Below are 6,000 nucleotides of genomic sequence, written 5' to 3' on the forward strand. Positions count from 1 at the left end.
ATAACCCTGTTCATTTAATGTTACCATGTATTTCTCATCATAACTGTGCCCAGGACATACTTGAAAACAGAGATAACTCAATGTATTACGTCCTGGTAAAACATTTTATAAATACTCCTTATGGTGTGCAAACAAATGTATGTAAAGATTAAATGTACTGTAATATATTTACTGCTGACCATGGTTTTGTATTCTACGGTCACATTCAAGAGGTCTTCATTGGAATCCCCCCCTTAGTAAATTTGGGCCCATCGGCTTTTTGATCGGGGCATGCCTTCGAAATAAAGTTGCGGCGTCTCGATCAATAAACAGGACGATATTTGGATTGTCTCCAATACGTTGCAGGGGCCTCCGTCAGGAAAGCGGGTAAGCAGTCCCAGTTACAAACACATAGTGGGGTACTCAACCACTGAACAAGTTCTCTGCCCTCCCTCTAGTAATGCAATTAATAATAGCAGCTGTACTGTAGGCCAGACATACAAAGCATTGATTAAGAATGACGTGGGAACTCGTTGCTAGAACGTCCATGCAAAAAGGTCAGTAAAAAGACAAAGAAAAGACAAACTGTTTTTTTTTGTATCTTCATTCAAATCGTTTTGTTTAATGGAATTTTTTTTTGGCATTTGAATTGTTCTCTATCCATGTATTTAAAGAGTGAAACTAACGATGCTTGGGATACCACGCAACCATGTGATCGCTGACAAATACTGTACAATACTAAAAAGGATTGTAATACGGACCACAACACAGAGAGGAAACCGGCACACATGTCCTATAGATAAAAATAAAAAATAATCACAGCTGCAACCAGATTAGGGTACTTAAGATGCAATGGCAGCAGCAGACTTGCACAGTGAGAGATAGAGAGATAGATCTGCCCAACTTATCAAACAACAACAACAACAAATTTTAAATATCTTTAAATAAAAAGACCAAGTGTGAGCACATTCATATGTCTCACGCAGGTCTGCACCCCTGCTTTTCCCCATTATCTCTTGGCATACTGCAGCCAGGGATTCTGGGAAATGACATGCAAATGAGCACACCGGAACATGGTCAGCTGACACGTGGGAGATTTCTCTAGCGCCAAGGTTTGGGGCGATGTGAACGCATGTTGAGCAAGACCTCCCCTTCCACCGGCAAAGCCCCTCTTATTTCCTATGGCCTGGTCCCAGGAGCGAGAAGGCGCATTTAATGTACCCCTTCCATGACGACTAATAGACGGAAATAAAAGTCTGGGTGTATTCTGGCGCACGACACAGCATTGTAACGCTATCCTCATTGGTAAACAGCACGGCACAACGCCACTGAATTTGGCAAAGGCTACAGAATCACTAAAGCATTCAACTTGGAAACTAAAGCATTCTTGGAATAGTATTAGTTGTTAAATTGAGTTTAAGGCTCGATTCCAACTTGAATGGAGGTACAACATAGCGATATCCCATATATTAGGAATATTAGTTATACTTACTATGTGAAATCTCTTAACAGCAGAAAGTAGTATTCACTATTTTATGCTACAATCATCAGGACGGAAAAACAAAAAAAGGAAAAATTTACCTTGTAGTGGCGATCTCCAGTCCTCAAGGGCCACCAACACCCCAGGCTCTGAGGATATCCCTGCTTCAGCACAGGTGGCTCAGTCATGACAGCCACCTGTGCTGAAGCAAGGATATCCTGAAATTCTGGGGTGTTGGTGGCGGCCCTTGAGGACTGAGTTGGCCACCTGTGATCTCAAAGGATTAACCCCTTTTTTAAAACACACTTGAAATCAATTCGCAATAAGTTACACCCACTCGTCAGCAAAAGGATAACATTTATTTTTTTAAAAACCCACAATAAAATGTATTATAATAAGGATATTTTTTTTACATTTGTCATCATGTAAATATTCTGGAATCCCACGTGAAAGGAAAAAAAGGAGTTAACACAGGGAATTTAACCCAAGGACCTCATCAGCGACTGTGTTTATTTTTGTGTTAGTTTTGCAGAATCAGAGTCTGCCAGCAATTTGTCAGAAAAGACCCTGAAATATCCCACAAGACAAAAAAGGTCAAAGACAGAGTTGATAAATCTACATGTCTGTTTTTGTTTCTCTCCCCCATTAGCGCAGACTTGGAGTTGTATAGGAACTGTGCAATTTCACTGTCTTCATAAAATATACTTCAAATCTCAAAAGCAGCAGTGCATTCGCATTCCTGAATGTCACATGGGACATTAAATGGGAACTTAAAGAAAAAATAAATAATCTATATATGTTCCTATAGCTGGGTGTGTTCCCCGGGCCCTTCCAAAACTGCAGCCTCCCCATATTCTAAAGAAACATGCCTGCTAAGTGTTTGGGTAAATGCCAGACACGCACCCGTATAAAAATAACCAAAGCATCAGGTATTTTCATTGTGATCATATTGGTAGCATGTGTAGAACTACTGATACACTATACCAAGGCACCTCACACTATACAAAGTCACCTCACACTATACCAAGTCACCTCACTGTATGCTATACAGGCGGCAAGAAGCAAAGCTGGTACTGAAAATTACTTCTATCATGGGAGATGTGTGTCCAATTAACAGCATCATTTATAAGCCCTTTTGATTATGCTGTAAAACTGTATCCCTAGTGCTGGAGAAGAGATCTACACTATTCATGGGACAAAGATCTTTCTGAGCATGGGAAGATGGCTTCATGGCATATTGAACAGAGGTAAGATTAATGTTTGTGAACAGTAGTGAGTGTGTATGTATGCGTGTCTTTATTTATATAGCTCCCACAGTGTAATCAGTGCTTTACAAGGACAGGGAATTAAACTACAATAAGCGCAGCAAAGTCAGACAATAGGAAAGGAAATCACTGCCCCGGAGAGCTTACAATCTAAGTGGTATGGTGAGAGACTTCCAGAGACAGCAGGTGAGGGAATAAGTGCAGTAATTGAAAGTCACTGGTAGGAGTGACGTGGGTGTGGGACAGTAGCCAGAAGTAGAGGGTATTATGAGGCTCCAGTCAAGGAGATGTGTTTTCAGGTTTTGTCTTGCAGGTGGGGAGAGCGGGCGCTCGGCGTATACGGATTGCGAGGGAGACAGGTACGGGGGCAGTGAGGGAAAAAGGTTTAGAGAGAGTGTAATAGAGGTTAAAGGGGTGGAGAGGAGACAGCTATGGGCAGAGCGCAGGAGTCTAGCAAGGGCATAGCGAGAGATCAAAGCCGATATGAAGATTTGTAAGGAATGCCTGTGTGGGTAACATTATAGGTTTCAGAGTTTGGAAAAGATGTTCAAATGGAAACAGACAGAAGGAGAGCAGTGTTAAGGCATGTCTGTAAGGTTTTACGTTTATTAGGATATGGGGAAAGGGCCTTTCATCACAGCGGGAGCAGAGCCATTTATCTGTAGTCCGATACTTTTTAAACTGATAACACAAAAAGAAATGATACAGCATGAGACAATGCAACAAAAAGGGAAGAAAAAGTTGTGCAGATGGATATGGTAAAAGGGGTTGATTGAGGTAGACACAGGAGACCTCATTGGGGGGGGAACAAAAACCGCTGGCAGTGTAATAGGGTCTGATAATAAGTAGGATGCATAGGTGGGAGGGATGGTCATTATCTGCAGCAAATGCCAATATATTAATTCCAGTTCTTGCTAACGTAGGGGTGGGTTTAACTACATTACAATGCCTCTTCAAAGCAACAGCAGGAGGTTCAATAACTTGGACAGTGCCGTCATTTATGTTACAGTATAATTACCTGGCGAGCAAGATAAACAGGGCACTTGTTCACCCAGCAGCAGGTTATACAAAATACTTGTTCAGTCTAACCCCAAGATACAAGCCTGACATTATTCCACCATCGGTGCAATATACAAGGAGGATACTTCTGACAGAGAAGTGCAACATGTATGCACGGAAACTTAGGGGAGAAGGAGTCCTGAGCCTCAAAGAGCCCAGAAAGAACATACACAAGGGATATAGACCCTAAAAATCCAACCAACATTGGGGCATGAAAGGGCTCCTTACCAGCACAGCCAATCCGGTTTACATTGGAGCTTGGAAGCAGAGAGAAGCAGCGCTCTGCATAGATCACTGGCATCAAAAGAGTTAATTATATTTGTATATAGCCTCCCCCCCCCCATGTGAAAAGCACTTGTTAACCCCTTCACTGCTAGGGGGTATGGACGTTGCTGGACCCTGGGTTCCTCAGGCAGGTGAGGAGGTAACACCTCCATGACATATTAGGGGGGGAAGGGGGTCTACAAGAATCGTGGCTTCACTCGCAGTCACACATTCTCATGGGGGTTCAACTCCCCTCTATTATTAACCCCTTGATGGAGTCCCGGCAAGAGACACCCCCTCCCCCCCCCCAACAGCCTGGCCAACAGGGGGTCAAAACGGGGAGCGTGTTAACTCCCTCGGTGACGGAGGGATCAACGTGTGGATTAAAAGGGGAGGTTGGGGAGGGTTAACCCCTTTTTCAGGTATCCCTTACTGAGAAGGGAATAAACGCAATAGTAGTTTTCAGGCACTCACCTGTTCCAGCTCGGACACGCAGCCCAGTATTTCGTGGTGTTCGTGGGCAGAACAATGCGTGGGGAACTCGCTGGGTGGGAGGTTCTGTGTGTGGTTGTGATCCAGGGTTCTGTGTAGAATTTCTCACTCCCCCAGCCAGTTACTGACTGCCCGACTCCCCCTTCCCTCCTCTGATCTTCTTTATGTGGGACGCTGGGAGCAGCGTCATCTCCAGGCAAAGCCAGTCCCTCAGTCCGGAGTCTACACACCCACACAACCCCCCCTCCCCTCCTAGAGCCCGGACGGGGGAGGAGACCAAAAATAATAAATGAACTGGAAGCACGCCCCCTCCCCCGAAAAAAAAGTCAGTTGTGAGCGCAGGTAAAGTCTGAACCTGTCCACATACTTACAGCAGCTAGAAACGCTCCGTGTGCATCCCACGCGTGGGGATTTGCCCCCAGCGTTCTGCGTTTGGAAGCGGCGGCTCCCGGGCAGAGTTCCATGCGTTCCACTCCTGCACACACAAACGTTCGGCTCCCAGGCAGAGATCTAAGATTCTTCCCAACGTTCTGTGGTGGAACGTTCGGCTCCCAGGCAAAGCTCGTAGCGCCCAACGTTCTGTTTTGGAACGTTCGGCTCCCAGGCAAAGCTCAAAGGTTCCTCCCAACGTTCTGTTTTGGAACGTTCGATGACTCTGGGCGAGTTCCCAGCGGGGCCCTCCCACGGCGTGTTATGTTTTGTCTTTCAGAACGGTTGCAGTCAGAACGTTGTACAGACTGGAAGGAGGACCCCCCCGTACCCCGTCTCCCTACCCGCCCCCCATAGCTCGCTGGCAGTCCTTACGCACACTCCTCACCCCCCCGCCCCCGACAAAAGACCTCTCACGCCGGATGCCGCGTCACTGCTACAACAGCAACAACCACCAGTATGTGAGGCGAGGAGGGGACCCCGGCTGCTCTCCCTCCCCTCCTTGCTTCCTATCCTCCGCCTCTTCCAGGGCCGCTCTCCGTCATGCGCAGCCCGGGCCCTCCTGCGAGCGCTAGACATGGGGGTGTCAGACGGACTCGTGTCCTCTGCACAGTGGGGGATCTTTACGGTGCATCTAAGTTAATGTGACACACAGGGGCTTAGAAAGGGTCACCCCCCCCCGTCCTCCGGTTATATTTTGACATGGTTATGTATGTTACTGATTTTGCATGTACAGCTCCCCTACTCAAAAATAGTTCCTACACTTTGACATTATAATACATTTTTTTTTTTTTTTTTAAGTGTGACAGGGCAGTTAACCAAACCAGTGCTATATTTGGGGTGTTAGTATCATAAATGTCCTCCACTGCAAACCCAGCCAATGCCGGGCACAAGTCCAATGGGGAGTGTTGGTTCTCATGGCGACAGAATTGGAAAATTAGCCAAGAACCCAACGGCAGGACAACAATTCCGAAGCGTGGAAACACTAGAGGACGTATTGAACATCCTGCCGCTGGCCTCTACAACGCATCG

At 46.0% G+C, this 6,000-nt stretch overlaps 1 protein-coding gene across 4 annotated transcripts in view; it reads right to left on the reverse strand.

Moving 5' to 3' along the window:
- The window catches only part of FURIN (furin, paired basic amino acid cleaving enzyme), a 101,573-nt gene extending 96,253 nt beyond the window's left edge, over positions 1-5,320 (reverse strand). For 3 of the 4 annotated variants that reach the window (XR_012788890.1, XM_075575483.1, XM_075575486.1), the window contains exon 1: positions 4,522-4,886. The gene's annotated coding sequence lies outside the window, so the exon portion shown is untranslated. Of the gene's footprint in view, positions 1-4,521; positions 4,887-4,910 lie in introns of those variants that run through there. The other variant, XM_075575484.1, reaches the window with a different exon arrangement.
- Positions 5,321-6,000: the final 680 nt, after the last annotated feature.

Source organism: Ascaphus truei, chromosome 18, assembly GCF_040206685.1.
Source record: "Ascaphus truei isolate aAscTru1 chromosome 18, aAscTru1.hap1, whole genome shotgun sequence".
Classification (NCBI taxonomy): Eukaryota; Metazoa; Chordata; class Amphibia; order Anura; family Ascaphidae; genus Ascaphus; species Ascaphus truei.